This window comes from Mus caroli, chromosome 3, assembly GCF_900094665.2.
Source record: "Mus caroli chromosome 3, CAROLI_EIJ_v1.1, whole genome shotgun sequence".
Lineage (NCBI taxonomy): Eukaryota > Metazoa > Chordata > Mammalia > Rodentia > Muridae > Mus > Mus caroli.
In genome coordinates this window covers 61,793,804-61,811,558 of record NC_034572.1, presented here as the reverse complement: position 1 = coordinate 61,811,558, position 17,755 = coordinate 61,793,804, and the positions used below count along the sequence as shown (strand labels likewise).

The following is a 17,755-nucleotide window of genomic DNA, read 5'->3' as shown; positions in this document are numbered from 1 at the left end:
GGCTTGAATGGAAAGGGCCTCCATACACTGATATGTTTCAATACTTGGTCCCCAATGAGTGAAACTCTTTGGAAGGATTAGGAGCTGTGGTCTTTTTGAAGGAGATGTGTCACTAGTGATAGCTTCAAGTTTTAAAACTTGTGTCATTCCCAGTGTGTTCTCTGCTTCCTGCTGTGGGTAGGCATGCGGGCTCCAAGATACTGCTCTAGTGCCATGCCTGCCTGCCTGCTGCCATGTTCTCTGCCAAGATGTGGATGGACTTCTATCCCTTGGGATCTGTAAGCTCCAAATGAACCCTTTCTTCTATAAGCTTCCTTGGTCATGGTGCTGTGTCATAGTGATATAAAAAGCAACCAATACACTAAGCAAGCCAGGACGGTGCTTTCCCTCATGGTTTCTACTTCAAGCTCCTGTCTTGGCATCCCTCGAAGATGAACCTGTAAGATGAAGTAACCCTTTCTTCCCAGTATTGCTTTTGATCAGAGTGTTTTATCACAGCAACAAAGAGTCAATCTAAGACACTCAGACTTGCCTTATTACCTTCTGTCAGAGCATGTGGTTCTGCCATGTCTCCAGAAGGGAAGATGAAGGACCTGCTATGGTCACACACAGCCACTCCTCAACAGGATGGCACCTGTGTCTTGAAAAAGAGGTAACTAATCACCAGGCCTCTGAATAATACACGATTTGTGTGACTGCTTTTTAAAGAGAGGATGAAGTAGTGCTCAAAACCCAGAAATGCCCTAGTAAGGACTTGCTGTGAAGAGTGAGTGTAAAGAATATTAAGTGGGAAACTGGGTTGGGGGGAGGTGGGGAGACTGTGAAAGCCAGCATCAGATAACTTAATCACTGCAACAGGAGGTCTGCGGCGTGTGCAACCTACTGTGTATTTACGAGCTTTTGCAAATTAGATTGGAGCTTGATCTATAGGCTGGGCATGGACAGTTATGCATTCCCTGGACACTTGGGAGAAGAGGTACTCAGTCAGAGTATGGAGAGGCAACTGGCATGTTGAGAATGCAAATAATGAGGACACAAGAGCTCCGATGAGTAGAGAAAAGAACCCAGCAGTGATTGCAACCACACACAGACCAGTGGAATTATTTCCTTGTGACATGTACCATTTCTTTCAGTGAGAAGCTGAGCTATAAAATGTATTCAGTGACTCTGATTTCAGCCCCTAACTGATTAATGCCAAGCATGGGGGGGGGTTAAATTATAAAACAGTGTCTCTTTTTTGAAGCAATTACTGAGCTATTTTCACATGCGTATCTCTCTTCAGTTTTCTCTAATGTCATGCACTGGCTTTGAAGATGGCTGCCCTTTTTAGTTGATGGCAGGGTGGCTGCCCACTCTCCATGTTAGCAAAGCCCACATCTCAGTTAAGCACCCTCTATACTGTGTCCACCAAAGGAAACAGTAGCATATAACTGTCAGTATTGTCTCCTCTTGAAGACAACCACCTCAGGAATAGTCATCAATAATTTGGGCCACTTTGACTTTGAGCGTCTGAACACTCACAGTTGACCACTAAGTTTGGTGAATGGAAAGTCACTAGACCTGGCATCTGTCACCTTGGCTAGAGTCTTCACTGTGAGTTACTGTGAGTGATCTTGGGAGAGTCACTTTCATCTCAGCAAATGTCTTCTGAGTGGTTCCCAGCTGGGATGCCATGTGCGCATCACATACTGCACTTAGGATAAATATTTTTTACATTCTACAGTGCTGTGCAGAAGTTTGATATCTGTGTTAATAGTATTTGAAAAGCAACATTATACATTTTTTTCTTCTGGAAATATTGCCAGAGGGTAGGAACATGCTTAAATAAATGGAGTGTTTACATGTCAACAAAACATTGTATTAATAGTAAAAACTGAATTAAACACCTGGAAGATGTGCATAGCAAGTCACAGAGAGTAAAACTGAATATGTATCTGCATCAGAAAATCCTGATCATCAGCTATATTAATAAACATAAATTTGCATTTTATAAACTTACTTCAGATAAAATGAGTTGTCATACGTTAAGAATAATGGCTTTGCTGGGCATGGTGGGAGGAGGGATAAGTGGGTTTTTGTGAGTTCAAGGTCAACCCTGACCTACATAGTGAGTTTCAGACCAGTTAGAGCTGCATAGTGAGACCTACCTCAAAAGATAAATAAAGGAAGAATAAAAATGAAAGAAAGAAATGAATGAAAGAAAGACTAGTGGCTCTAAGTTTTGAGGGTATTGAGAGTTTGAGAGTGACTAATTTTGGTTGTAACTTGATTAGATTGGAGATCCACTAAAACGCACCTCCAGGCTGACCTATGAGGTTGACCTATGAGGCTGACCTATGAGGATATTTTCTGTTTCCTAGAATTGACAGCACCATTCTGTAGTGATCCAGACATGAAGAGAGATGAGCAGAAAGGTCATGGACATCACATAAAACCCACAAAATCAACTAATCTGACTGGACCTATAATCAGGGAGCCTGTGTGGGACTGACCTAGGCCCTCTGCCTATACATTATGGTCAGGTAGCTTGCTCTTCTTGTGGGACTCCTTGTGGGACACTGGCAGTGGGGGCTGTCTTTGACTCTTGCTTGCCCTTTGAACCCTGATGCTGCTACTAGGTTGTCTAGTGCCTAGTATTACTGCAACTTGGTATACCACGTGTGTTTGATATCCTTGGGAGGCTCGCCCTTTTCTGAAGAGACATGAAGGAGGATGAGTGAATCTGTGGAGAGGGGGAAGTATGGGAGGGAGGGAGGGAAGGAGGGAGGGTCTTAGAGGAGAGGAAGGAGGGTAAACTGCAGTAGAGATGCAATATATGAAAGAATAATAAAACACACAAACAAACAAAAATAAATAAAAGTTAAATACATACATACATACATGCATACATACATACTTTAGGCCATAACTGCCAGAATGGGACTGCTGAGGGATCCAGCCTCATAAAGTGAGAGACCAGGTTCTCAGCTTCTCCAGCCTGCTGACAGTCACTGTAGGACTATCCAACCCCTATTGTGTAACATAAGCTAATGAGTTCCCTATGTAATATATGTCAGTTTTATCACTTCTGTTACTCAAGAGAACCTTAACATAGACAGCATCCTTAAAAAGTATTTGCCATATGAAAGCCACATATGTATATATAGTTTAAAACAACATTGGATATCTTGATGTTACTTTTTATTGATGGCACAGCAATTGAGTTTTAAGTCTCACTGGAGCACACATGGTTGCATTCCAGAGCACAACTGTAAATAGAGCTCATATTTCTGAGTTTCCAAATTGTTATTTTGTCAGATTATAAAATTATGCAAATTATCTAACACAGTTTAAAAATCAGAGATTTTGCATCTGGACTGTTTTAGAAATCATACTCAAAATATTTTTAAATGTGGGTTGAGGAGACGGCTCAATAGACTTTGCAAAACACTCTGAGTTTAAATCCTCAGTTATAAGTAAAAGCCAGACATAGTAGTGTGAGCATCTCTAATCCCAGAGTACCCCTACTGGAAATGGAAAGAGACAGGAGAATTTCCTATTGTTCATGGTGAGCCAGCCTGGAGCATCAGTGAACACAAGAAATACTGTCTCATCAGGTGGGAAGGGAGGGCTGACCCAGGCCGTTGTCTTCCAAGCATCATAGACACACCGTAGTGTGCACACGTGCATGTACTCACTCTCTCTCTCTCTCTCTCTCTCTCTCTCTCTCTCTCTCTCCAAATAAATAAATAAATAAATAAATATTTCGAAATGTACTATAAGAATTATATAAATATGGCCTATAATTCAGCTTTAATTTATAAAGTAATTTCTCCAATGCTTCAATGTGTGAAAACTGTTTAGAGAGAAATATAACTCCCATACTTCCTGTACATATATAGAAATTCATACAAAGAAACCACTATTGAATGAGCCTCATTTAAATGTGCAGGCTACAGCATGATATTTTTAAAATTTACATCTTTTGAGATAATTGAGGATTTACATTCCTTGATCTACATGTCTCCCTCAGACAGCTTCATGCTGTCTTGATCACTTAGCTAAACACTAGCTTAAAATCGAACAGATTTTATTTTTGCTTTAAAATCTGTTTTAGATATTTGAGTCCTTTTACCTTTCCATTATGAGTTTTAGAATTTTCTTCCAGGTGAGATAAGGAGTGTAGGGCTCCTTATGCAGAAGTGTCTGATGTCACAGGTTCAGGGCACACTGATGTCTGATGTCACTGTGGTGATTGATGATGATGATGAGGAGGAGGAGGAGGAGGATGGTGATGGCACACTGGTTACTTGTCGGCAAGCTTGGCCTTTCTGATTCCATACTTGATTTCCTGCAACACTTCAATGTGGAGGTCTGGACTCCTCTGTTAGTGTGATTAGGCCTGGATGGCTTTCTCAGCAGTATCAGACAGCAGTAATGTGAATATTGTCTAAATATTACAGTCTTACAAGCTTTCCATTGGTCAAAGAAATCAGATATCTATTGAGATTTTCCTGCATCCATTGGTGCTTCTGGGCTCTCATTTTCTTTAAGTCTGGAACATATGGGGCAAGGCAAAATCCCTCCCCAGGGATCCAGAGGTCTCTGTCACCCTGCCTTCTTTGCTTTATGGGTAATAGCCAGGATTGTTATGTGTACGCACAGCGAGGGAGAGACATCACAGCTTGTCTATCCTGTGTGCCCAGAAACAGAAGTTCTCCCCACAAATTGTAATATTTGTCCATAAAAATGCTATCAGTATCACTTAGCGTTCACTGTCACTTGTGAAGTAGAGGTGACAGGGAGAGCATGATGCACATCGGGAGGCTTTTCAGGTCTGAGGTGTGGTTTTTCAGACCGACCTGACTTCTATCTGTGAGATGTGGCACAATGGTATATTTGCCACAGTCTCCAGAAGTCCACAGATTACAGGAAGGGCTTAGTAGGAGTCCTGCCTTAGACTCTGTCGGCCACTAGTTCTAATTCTGAAGAGGAAAGCCATCTCACTGGAAGGGCCAACTGACTTCCGGTCACGGTTTGAGACCACTGGGCCTTTATACTTCTCTCAGTTCCCTGAAAAGGTAGCCAGATCCTATTATTATCAGAAAATTAAACGAAGGTTATTTCTAACCTTTTACATCGTCGAAATTACGTCTTGAACAAGCAGCATTTCCACAGGAGTGAGCCCCTTCTCTCTAACCTTTTGCTGTAAAAACACTTAGTACCATTTGTGGGGACATTCTGTATTTTATCTAATAAGTAGTCCATGAGACTTTTTAGTAGCAGTGTGAGCAGAGGCACCTTTTTCTATTCTGGATTGTTGAAGAGCTCCAATTCTACCCCAGGCTTTACCATTCAGTTCAGCGCATACATCCCGTGTTCATTCCTCTTGCCAGTTGAGACAAACTGTTGTCCAGTCATCTGTGAGGTCCAAATACAAGGCCAAGTGTGAGGCAGGATGTCTGTGTGGGCTCTGGAAATGCCAGTACTTAGAGATGCTTAATTAATAATTGTGACATGGTTATCTAGGCTGTTCCTCACAAATTCCTCCAATCAGAATCTTGGTAGAACCCTCAGGATAAAGTTGCTGTTTAATAGATGGAGGGATGAATGCATAGATACGAGAATAATGTGTCCATGTATAATTTATGAATATGTAAATGCACTGCATTGGTGGTATATTTAGACCATAGCAGAATCTTAAATGTTTTGAAATGTATAATAAGTTAGACCATGTGCCTCCAATACTCCCGAAAATTGGCCAGTATCTGTTATTTTGACAAGCTAGTTTATAGTTGCATTTCTCAGATCTAAGTTTTATACTGTCGACAGGAAGTGTGGGGGCTGCAATTATTTCCATGCTTTTTCTTTTCTTCCCTTTGCCCTCATTTTCTGTGTCCTTACTTCTTCCATTGATCTAACCTCCAAGGTTAATGTTGAAGAGATGAAAAAAGGAAAACTCAAAGCTTTTAAGTCGTGACTATTAAATGAGACTGGAGTCAGGCGATGCAGTTGTTAGATTTGATGCTTATGATTCATTTCAAGTCTTCCAGACCCAGCTCATATCTTTGCTGTCGTTTGAATGTGAAATATCCTCTATACGCTCATGAATTTGACTATGTTGCCCCCAGCTAATGACACTATTTAGAAAGTGGTTCTCTGGGGGCAGGCAAACTTTGAGACTTTATAGCCCAGCCCTAACTTTATAGCCCTGCTTATGCCCTATTCCAAGAGTGTGACCAGTCATTCAACCTCCTGATCCTGCCACCAGGCTTTTCTCTGCTGGCTGTCATGTCTTCCCTACCATGACGGACTGCATCCTTCTGTAACTGTGAACCCAAATCAGCCCTCTCTCCTTTGAGCAGCTTGTACCAGGGTTTTTCATCACAGTGTCAGAGAGTAACTGGGCTACTGTCCTTTTCCCGAAGAGTGATCTTTATCTTCCATTATTTTGGTGTAAGAGGATCTTCATAGACTAGTGTCACTCCTTCCAGACTCCCCGTTGCCAGTGTTTTTACTTCCTCTCTGGGACGGCTATCATGGGTATTTGTATGATTTCCCCACTATGTGGGTACCAGACTGGTACCAGTCCTCCCACAAAAGCTTAGGCAGGGGAAATTCCCCCAACACATTTGTATAATAAATGTAAAAATAATTTAAAAATTAAATTCTTCCAAAGGATACAAATAAGCCCTTCAGCTTATTACACTGTATGTGAACTGTACAAATCTGCCCAGATTTTATCGCTATCTACCAAGGAAGGGAGGGAACTGACTGAGAAACATGACACAGCTCTTGAATAAGGGCCCAGAATTTTTATTTTCTTCTTTTCTTTTCTTTTCTTTTCTTTTCTTTTCTTTTCTTTTCTTTTCTTTTCTTTTCTTTTCTTTCTTTTCTTTTCCTTCCTTTTTTCTTTTCTTTTCTTTTCTTTCTTTCTTTCTTTCTTTCTTTCTTTCTTTCTTTCTTTCTTTCTTTCTTCTTCCTTTTCCTTCCTTCCTTCCTTCCTTCCTTCCTTCCTTCCTTCCTTCCTTCCTTCCTCCCTCATTCCCTTTCTTCCTCCTTCCCTCCCTTCCTCCCTTCTTTGGCATGTTTGTGAAGATTAGAGGACAACAATCGGGAGTCAGTTATCTTCTACCATGCAGGTCCCAGAATTGAGCTCAGGATGCCAGGCTCAGAAACAAGAACCTTTAAACACTGAACCATCTCACCAGTTCCTGGATTGTTGATAATCTGTGATATTTATGTCACAATGTCTTTGGATACTCTATTGAATCTATATGAAAATCAGACTTAGGACTGAAATCATAGCTATATGATAGAGTGGCTGCCAAATGGTCCCGAAGCCCTGGGCTTATGTTCCATCACCACAAACACACACACACACACACACACACACACACACACACACACACACACCCAAACAAAACCAAACATTAAAAATGCATTGAGTTTTTAGATCCAATGTTGGGCATTGTGATACTGAATTAATAAGATCATTAGTTTCCTCTTCCTGAATCCACTTATGTAGTACGGAAGGGATGAGAGCATGAGGATACACAAGGGGGTTTTCCAGAACACACAAATACTGTACTAGGCAAGATGCCCAACCAAATAAATATCCATGCCCTACTTTCACATGCCCGTGTGGCCTTGTCAATGATCCTGAGATGGGGACATCATGCTGGATTATTTAGAGGAACAAAATTTAACCAAGACATCCTTATAAGGAGGGAGGTGAGGTAGGAGGAGGAGGAGCTACCACAGGAGAGATGACAGGTAAAAGTGAGAGATAAAGAACAACCCGAAGACTCTGTTTCACAGCTCTGAGACTGATGCTATAAAAAGGAAAGAAAGAAAGATAGAAAGAGAGAGAGAGAAAGTGAGAGAGAGAGAGAGAGAGAGAGAAAGAAAGAAAGAAAGAAAGAAAGAAAGAAAGAAANGTGAGAGAGAGAGAGAGAGAGAGAGAAAGAAAGAAAGAAAGAAAGAAAGAAAGAAAGAAAGAAAGAAAGAAAGGAAGGAAGGAAGGAAGGAAGAAGAAAATGTCTCCCTTAGATTCCCTGTGACTTCCAGTACTGTAAAATGGTGAATCTGTGTTATTTTAAGCCATTTAGTTTTTGGTAATTTCTTACGAAATTTGTGGCTAACTACTACAAAAATATTACAGTATACATAAATATATTGTAAAATTCTACATACACAACTGAACATTTTCTATTAGTCACATTAAAAGAAGTAAAATAATAACAGTTTAAATTAATGTCAATAGTTACCTTATTGAATTCAATATGTTCTATTAGATAATATATTTTATTTTAGTATAAATTTTTTATATTTTTGAGAATTTTAAGCAAGCAGGTAATGTGGTTTGATCGTATTCACCATCTCATGCATATTACTCACTTTTAAATACGCATGTAATTTTATTTACTTCCTTCTTATTAACCTTCAAAAACATGGTATATACCTTGATGCTTACTGCACAGTTCCATTTTTCCAGCCAGTTCAAATATTTGGTTGCTATCCATGGCTGGTAGCTGCAGTACGGAACAGCCTAGCTATTGGTCTTTCAATCACAGGTCATTTGATCACACTTATTGACAAATAGGTGGGGCTCACTGCCAGCATCAGCATCTCCTAAGTGGTCGACAGCATTAACATCTCCTGAGTGACCCCTCAGCCACAAAGCATTGTTCTCTGAAGACTTGATAAAATCTCTACTTTCCATATCTGTCGAAAGCTCCTTGAATATTTGTTTCAAATGTCTCAGTTCCAAATCATTAACACTTTTGGAGTTTTCTTTGTAGACTATTAACCTCTGTTGGGAAACTTCAGAATTTTCCTTGGAGAATTTATTCTGCTACGCCTTTGCAATGAAAGACTCTTCATGCAATAATTTGGTATTTGGTCCAGCTACCCCCAAGGTAGAGTGGTATGTGATACTATTTAAAAAGTTAGCTACTCATTGAGTGGATCCTCAGTGAAGTTTAAGGACATGCCACAAGCCACCTCTTTTCAATAATGGCACATATGGTTCATGCAAAATGTTTGACACAGCTCAAAATGCTGATACTGTAACAGGGCAAGACAGTGCAGAGGTTTTTCCATTTTTGTATTATTTTTGTATTGTTTGTTTTTGTTTTTCATGACAGAGTTTATCTGTGTAGCCTTGGCTGGTCTGGAGTTCACTCTGAAGACTAAGCTAGCCTTGAACTCACAGAGATCTGCCTGCCCCTGCTTCCCAAGTGCTAGTATTAAAGGTAAATGCCTGGCTTTTATCTTGTATTCTTACTGAGGTCATTTCAGGTTTAACTAGAATTTGTTGTCCTTGGTGAATATGGTGGAAAATAACCCAACTCTAGTTCAGGAATCCAAGGTCAAGATGACTCAGATAACATATCTTAGCTTCTGTTAAACAGCTTGCTTGCACAAAACTCTCTGCCCTCCCTCCCCCCCCCCATGACCCCTGCCACCCACGCAACTGCTGATATTCGAATGAGAGAGAGAGAGAGAGAGAGAGAGAGAGAGAGAGAGAGAGAGAGAGAGAGTTTTACCTTAAAAACACTTTACTCTAAACATTTAGAGATATACTTGAGTCTCCAATACCTGAATGTAGTCTAAGCCTGCTGGAATAGAGACTTTCAAGTGGCTATAAATTGTGTGTGAGTGTTCATCTCTGGAGGGCTCCCCATAACAATCTCATAGCCTGTTCACACACATGCATTATCAATACTGAGAAAGCTAAGGCATGTGTCATCATTGTTGGTGAGAGTGTTAAATTATACAGCACTGTAGAAGTCAGTGTGGCAGTTGTTCAGAAAATTGGAACTCAATATACCTCAAGACCCAGCAATGCTACTCTTGGGCATATACCCAAAAGATGCTCCATCCTACCACAAGGGTTCTTGTGGTAGGATGTTTGACTATGTTCATGGTAGCTTTATTTATAATAGTCAGAAACTGGAAAAGACCTAAATGTCTCTCAATCAAAGAATGGATCAAGAAAATGTGGTACATTTACACAGTGCATAATTATTCAGCCATTAGGAAATAAACGACTGTGAAATTTGCAGGCAAATTAATAGAACTAAAAAAAAAAAATCTTAGTGAGGTAACCCAGACGCAGAAAGACAAACATGATACATAGTCACTTATAAATGGATGTTAGCTGTTAAGTAAAGGATAATCATGCTGTAATCTACAGACCCAGAGTGTTTAAGTAACAAGGGGAGTTCTAGGGGGATACATGGATCTCTCTGGGAATGGGAAATACAAAAGATATTTATGGGTGGACTGGGAGCAGGTGGGGATGGAAACAGGTAAGTGAGAGAGGGATGGGTAGGGGAGAGTACAGGGGGAGATTATTGGAATGGGGGGCATCTAGGGGAGAATGTAAAATCCTACTGCAGTGGAAACCTCTGGAATCTGTGAAGGGATCTGTGAGGGTGACCCTAGCAAGCACTCCTAGTAATGGAGGATACTAAGCCTGAATTAGCCATCTTCTGTAACCAAGCAAAGCTTTCATTGATGGTACTGGGATACCAACAAAGCTATAAAACCTCTGTCCCACAGCCTCTCCCATTTGCAGGATATGCTAGAGCAATGGTGACTCAGGGCATTTGGGACTGTCCAACGAATGACTAGCCTAACCTGAGGCCCACACAACAAGAGAGAGTCCATGCCAGACATTGTTTATATAACCAGGAACCAGAAGCTGATTGGTAGACTCAAACACTCATAGTTCAGTGCCTAGCCTAATCTTCATGAGAGATGCTTCCTTTAGCAGTTGGTGGGAATAGATGTAGAGACCCACTGCCAAAGATTAGGTGGTGCCTCAGGAGAACCCTGAGGGAAAGGGGGATGGAAGGATTGAAGGAACCAGAGGGGAACACAACCCACAGACTCAACTAAGCAGGGCTCATCGGACTGAACAAAACTGAAGAGGTAATCACAGAGTTTGCATGGGTCTGCACTAGGTCCTCTGCATAGTGTTATGGTGTTTTAGCTTAGGATTTCTGTGGGACTCCTAACAGTGGGAATGGGGGCATCTCTGACTCTTTTGCCTGCTCTTGGAACCCTTTTCCTCCCACTGGATTGCCTTGTCCAGGCTTGATATGAGGGTATGTGCCTAATCTTATTGCATCTTGTTATGCTGTGTTTGGTTGATATATATATGGGAGATCTGTTCTTTTCTGAAGGTAAATGAAGGAGGTGCAGTGGATCTGGGGGAGAGGAAAGTTGAGGGGATGGTTGTAGGAGTGGGGCTGTGAGACTGGGAGGATTCTTCAAGGAGTGGAGGGAGGAGAGACCATGGTCCAGATGTATTTTATGAGACAAGAATAAATAAATAGAAAAAGAAAAGAAACACGGAATGAGAGTCTTTTCTATCGAACAATATAAATTTAGTATTTAAGATAAGTAATCATAATCGTTTTATTTCCTCTGTCTTATACAAGTTTTATGCAAATGTTTTATTCTTCCAGCTCACAAAGGCTCAGGGCTCTAATCTAGGAATTTGATGGCCTGAAGTAGTGACCCTTTTCTCCTTGGAGCACTGACTCCTTTCTTGTTCTTCTTTCTCCTGTGTTGCAATTATTTCACAATAGCCAATTGAATAAGATTGTGAGGTCAGACCACAGTCAATGGAGCAAAGACATAGCCACCACCTGGAATAGAAAAACTGGGTGTACTTCCTATCTAGGTGTGTTCACCTTTCCTGAGCTCCACTGATCAAATGTAGTCTTCCTTGTCCAGATACTTGAGTTGGGACAGTGGTCTCTTTCTTTGTGACTCCAAACATATTTCTTACAATAACAAATTCATGCTCCGATGGAAAGGTAGACTAAAGATATTAGCCTCTAGGAAAAAGGAGTTTAAAATGTCTAAGCAGTAGAGAGAGAAAATAAGAGAATGTGGGAGAGTTTGGCTTAAGAAAGATTATTGCTGACCATTTAGCAGAAGAGCCAATCACTAAGACTATCAGAGGGAGGAAGCACAAATGCATCTCACTATCCAAAACCAAGCAATGACCTGGTAAGGTAACTAAGAACGCCAAGACAAAATGCCACAACGAGAAGATCAAATCCATGGTCAGAAAATACATTATTCCAAAGGCTGAGATATGGATCAATGGTGAAGTGCTTGCCTAGAATGCATGAAACCTTGGGTTTAAGCTCCAGCATCACAAAGGCAATCAAATGAGAATAAACATGGAAGGAATAGCAATTAAACTGATAACAGAATGCTATTAAGGTTTTAATTAGCACATAGTAATTATATAAGCGACAGCAACATCACCATAGCATTCCCATGAATGTATAAAATGTGTTCTGACCACTGCTACCCCCATTGTCTTCCTCACCCCACTCTTCTCATGTCCTCTCTCATCCCCCTTCTACTTTTATGAAACAGCAGAGGGACTTTCAGATTGGGCACAGAGTGCTGAGGAAGGTGCTCAGAAAAGACGCTTGTCAACGCATCATTCAAAAAGAAGGTATAATAGTCATTTATGACAGAAAACCAAAACAAATGAACCAACAAAAACTATGAGCTTACCACCCACAGGCAATCTCTAAACAAACTCCCAAAGGCTGTTTCCTGAAAAATTAAATTCTACCCAAAAGAGCAAATTGAGGCATAAAAATGACTAATGAACCATGTAATTAGAATATAAGGCTAAATATAAGTAAACACTGGTTGCATAAATCACTAGTAAAAATGGCATTAGCAACTACATTCTGATAAAGAACAACAGCGGGAAAATAATGAACACCATAGACGGGAGAGGACAACCAGAGCTGCTAGCTGCTATGAAGAATGTAAGTTATTTACAAAACCAGAAGTAACTGGACAGTTTCTGATCAATTAGAGGAAAACAAGGAATAGAATAAAAACAAATAAATAAACAGCAAAGAAAGAAGAGGAAAGGGCACCAAGAGTTCCAGGATAACTGTCACAAGACAAGATGGCCCAACTAAAGCTCCATGCCCTTCACAATGCAGTCTGTTCTAGCTAAAACCCTGGCTCCAGATTAGTAGACATCTACTCATTGTCTGCTTACAAGGCTGCATCGATACCACAGATGCTTAGGAAGGTTAAAAGGGAAAAGACCACCAAAGTACTTTGTACTTTGTAGAAACTAACTCTAAGGCTGTTTCAGTGAGAAATCCCATGGCTCCTAGAATGAAAAGTGTTATCAGAACTGAGAACTGTAGCCTAAGAAGAAAAGGCCCACTTGACTAGCGAAGGTAATATATTTTACTAATATAGGCCTAATAACAAAATATTAAGAAGTAAACTTTGTATACTTACAAGGAGATATGGACAAGTCCTCAGTGATCCTACGAGAATTCCATGTATTATGATAAGTAATTGGCCGGCAAAGAAGACAAAAACTCTATGATAATATGGAGAATTTCAACACCATAATTATCAGCTTTGCTCTGTCCCACAGGAGTGTGCTCAGTCCCCCAACATAATGCCAGACCCACCACATACACCCACCAAGTAGAAAACATTATACTGTACGGATGCTAACAATGAGTCAACAGTCAGTGAATCCAGTTCCGACAACCCAATAGAAAGTTACCGTGCCAATTAAAGAAACCACTAATGCAAAATTAATCTTAAGAAATCCAACAGGTCCAGGTGTGTAATAAAGCAGACTGAGCATTTGATAAAAGTCAGTGCAATCTAGTGACAAAAATTTCCAGTAAACTAAGAAGAGAAGAGAATCTCACTAGGTGGATGTGTAATGGTGAACATTATGCATACAAATTTAAACTTGTCTCCCTCCCCGACGTGACTTCCCCAGCCTTAATCCTTGAGTTCAGTGAACCTGCCAAGGGTGGCTTCCCAATAAGCCTGTTTTTATGTACTTAATTTGGTTTGAGTTGGCTCATTTCACCATCGGAGAAAACAACTTATCAAGCCTGATCAAATGTAGGCGGATGTATACAGCTAGACAGGAACTATGTCAGCATGTGCTCCTGCCCCTGAGTGCATGAAGACAGGACGTGTGCATGAAGACAGGACGTATGTAGCTTTTTGAGTTTTGCCCTTATAAACCCTGGCTTATGTCATTCAGAAATGCATCTTGACTGCTCTGAGGCACAGGCCTGGTTCTTTGAGTATCTGGTGCCAGTGCCTGAATAAAACCTCCTTTTTTTTCATGGTCAGATTGGTGAGTCTTTGAAGGACCCCAGGTGTTTCTTGACACATGAAAAGTATCTGCAAAAGCCTTTATTATAACTATGTACTAGTAGAATGCTATACTCATTCCTTTTACAAATTAAGAGTAAGAAATCATGCCTCCATTTCTACTCGGAAATTGTGCCGAGAGCCTAGCTGGTGAATTAAAATGAGACAAAGAAGCAAAATGTCCGGGCATGACAAAGAAAGAGACACAGTTATTCTTATTACCTGATAATATGATTTTTTTTTCTACCCAGAAGCAAAAGGCCACAGATAACAAAATGATTATAATGAGCAAGAGGGTTTAGCAAGCTTCCCGGGTTCAGATAATACAAAACTGCACCCTTATTTGCTAGATGTGAAATGCTGACAAAACATAAAAATAAAGAGAAGCATCATTTGCAATGACTGAAGCAAAGCCATCTCGTGGAATAAAGCTGCTGAGCCAAGCCAAAGGAGCTCACAAGCCAAGCCGATAAAGCTAACAAGCCAGCTAGCTCTCTCCCATGGTCTCTGCATCAGCTCCTGCCTCGAGGTTCCAGCCCCTTCTGAGCTCCTGTCCTGTCTTCCTCCAGTGACGGACTAAGCTATGGAAGGTAAGCAAATAAACCCGTTCCTCCCAATTTTTTTTTTGTCATGGTGTTTCATCACAGCAACCGTAACCCTAACCAGGACAACACGTGTATGAATATGTAAACCAGAGAAAGAAATAGCATGGTGTCTAACTGTCAGTTATTGCTCCAAGCATATAAATAAGTGCAAGACAACTAAAAACTATAAACTGCAGACAGCAGAGAAACTCACTGGTGTTGGAGACCATGGCACCAGGGCTGCCCTAGACAGTATCTGGGGACACACCAGCCAGCCTGCAACTGCAATCGGAGGCATTTCCCTGTTCTCAGACGGACAAAGACTTAAAAGTGAAATGACCAAGAATTGCAAAGATGTGGAATGACAGGCATACAAATAAAAGCTTATGAAAGGGCAAAGGTGTGTCGCATAACTGAGGACAACTGGGAGCTACCTAGACAACCACAGCTGCTCCCCTCTTACAAATTCGCCATAACTGCTGCATATTCATGCTGAAGAGACCATCACATGTGCTTAGGGAAGGAGAGCCCCGTGCCCATCCTAGTTAACTCTCTGAAGATATTCACACCACCCCTCCTCTCTCTCTCTCTGCTTCAGCCACTCAGTCACAGAGGGCCTCCTTGTTCCCAGTTCACACTAGGCACATTTCAACCTCAGGCCCTTTGCATTCTTTTGTTTTTTACCTGAACCTGAAGGTACCATTGAGTTTTTTTTTTAACCCTTTCTAATTTACCTTTATTATTGCGCTATCATAAATATAAACTATACTATATTTCTTTACTTACAGTTCACAGAAGCACCCTTTTGATTTGCTTTTGTCTACTAAAGTATCTCTGGTATTTAGCACAGGACCCATTTCTTCAAGAAGATGAAGAAACCTGCTTTGTGGGAAGACATTTAATTAAGAACTTCTGTCTCGATCAACATCAATTGTCTCTCCTCCTCCATGGAGAGAGAGCATACATAATCTATACTTGATGTCAAGAGAGGCTTTGAGAAAGAACATGAGTGGCCAGAAAGAAAGTGGACAAACCAGTGGCCTAGGTGAAGTCCAGGTGAGTGTCAATGCCTCATTACAAGTGTTACAACCTGTGTTCTTCAACAGACCTCTCAGGTGGGTGCAGTGTGTGACATAGGAATCTGAAATCCATCTAGATGAGGAGCTCTGAGTACATCACATAGACTGATAAAAATGCTGTGTGTTCTCACCAGCTCCAGCCGATGAGAGGACGTGAGCCATGCTAGCCGGCTCTTAGGATATGGGGTGCTGGCATCTTAACTTTAAGCTGAGCACGGGCGGCTGGGTGTGACTGATTGTTTGGCTGCTTAATCCGGCTTCTAAGAATGTTATAGAACAACATAGCATACTTGGAAAAAGTAGGAGAAACCACCTCTTAAAGCTGAGCATGCGTGGAGTCATGATCCAGCAGTCCCCTTATGAGGTACACACATAAGAGAAAAGTGTGCTGTGTACTCCGCATGCTGTGTATGAGGGTATACCAATGTGTGAGCTGGTTCCAAATCCTGGGACTGGGCACTCACATAGATAGGAATAATCATTTGCTAGGTTAATGTTAAAGTCATAATATGGAGTGAAAGAAGATTTCACAGAGTCAAAAATAATGTATGGTGCTAAAATTCAAGACCCTTCCCGTGGGTGGAGGTGGGAAGCACTGAACAGACATAAAGCACAGTGAGTTTCTGGGCTGCTGATGTGGATTTTCCATTGTGAAGACTCATCTGTCTGGGTGCTCACAGCTCACACACCTGCATGGCAGTGAAGCGGCTGAGTCAACTCTCTGCTGTTCGGTCAGGTATCAGTAGGTGCAGAGAAATCTGGGGGGTGGGGATGAGGCAGATCAGGCTGCATCACTGAAGGAGTGAAAGGTGAGGTCAGGAAAGCATGTGGTTTGTCAGAGAAGGCTGCCGAGGCTTGACGGGGACAGGGATAAATGTTACATATTAGGGATGGAATAAAGTATGTGGGCAGACGTCAGAAGGCCTTTGTTTTGCCAGAAATCTGGGCGGGAGTGATCTGCAAGCGAAACCTACCCTATAAGTCTCCTCAATAAACCCAAGAGTGAGATGACCCCAGAGGAGCTGCAGAAGCGGGAGGAGGAGGAATTCAACACAGGTCCCCTCTCAGTGCTCCCGCACTCGGTCAAGAACAACACGCAAGTGCTCATTAACTGTCGCAACAACAAGAAGCTGCTGGGCCGGGTGAAGGCCTTTGTCAGGCACTGCAACATGGTGCTGGAAAATGTGAAGGAGATGTGGACTGAGGTCCCCAAGAGTGGCAAGGGCAAGAAGAAGTCCAAGCCTGTCAACAAGGACCGCTACATCTCCAAGATGTTCCTGCGTGGGGACTCGGTCATCGTGGTGCTGCGGAACCCGCTCATCGCTGACAAGTAGAGCCTGCTCCCTGCCCTGCGAAGGCCTGCAGAACCATGCCCAAAGGGCGAGAAATAAAACCCTGTGCTTTTTATTAAAAAAAAAAAAGAAATCTGATGAACATTAACCACTAAAGGAAAAATTTAGAGATAAAGATGGGCAGTGTCGAATGGGGAGCATCACAAATCAATAAAATAATTCAAGTATAATGATAAATATATTTACATATAAACATAGAGAAAAGGATATTTAGCATATTACATTGGATATAAATATGTGTCTAGTTGTGTGTATGTATATATTTTCTGTATAAGAATTTTTTTTTTCGTTTTTCGAGACAGGGTTTCTCTGTGTAGCCCTGGCTGTCCTGGCACTCACTTTGTAGACCAGGCTGGCCTCGAACTCAGAAATCCGCCTGCCTCTGCCTCCCGAGTGCTGGGATTAAAGGCGTGTGCCACCACGCCCGGCTCTATATTTTCAATTGTATAGGTAACATATTAACTATTTGTGGAGAAAATTTTTTTTTAAAAAAAGCATTACACTCCTCTGTCCAGGTATGACATTGTCCAAGGCTTCATACTGAAAATTGTGACTTAATTAGTGA

General features: G+C 41.3%; 1 protein-coding gene and 2 pseudogenes across 2 annotated transcripts in view; 2 read left to right on the top strand and 1 right to left on the bottom strand.

Annotated features, from left to right (window-relative positions):
* Nucleotides 1–4,314, top strand: part of LOC110290971 — a 106,840-nt pseudogene extending 102,526 nt beyond the window's left edge.
* The window catches only part of LOC110290665 (schwannomin-interacting protein 1), a 731,603-nt gene that overhangs the window by 299,313 nt on the left and 414,535 nt on the right, over nucleotides 1–17,755 (bottom strand). The window lies entirely within an intron of this gene.
* LOC110290668 lies at nucleotides 16,822–17,221 on the top strand (annotated as a pseudogene).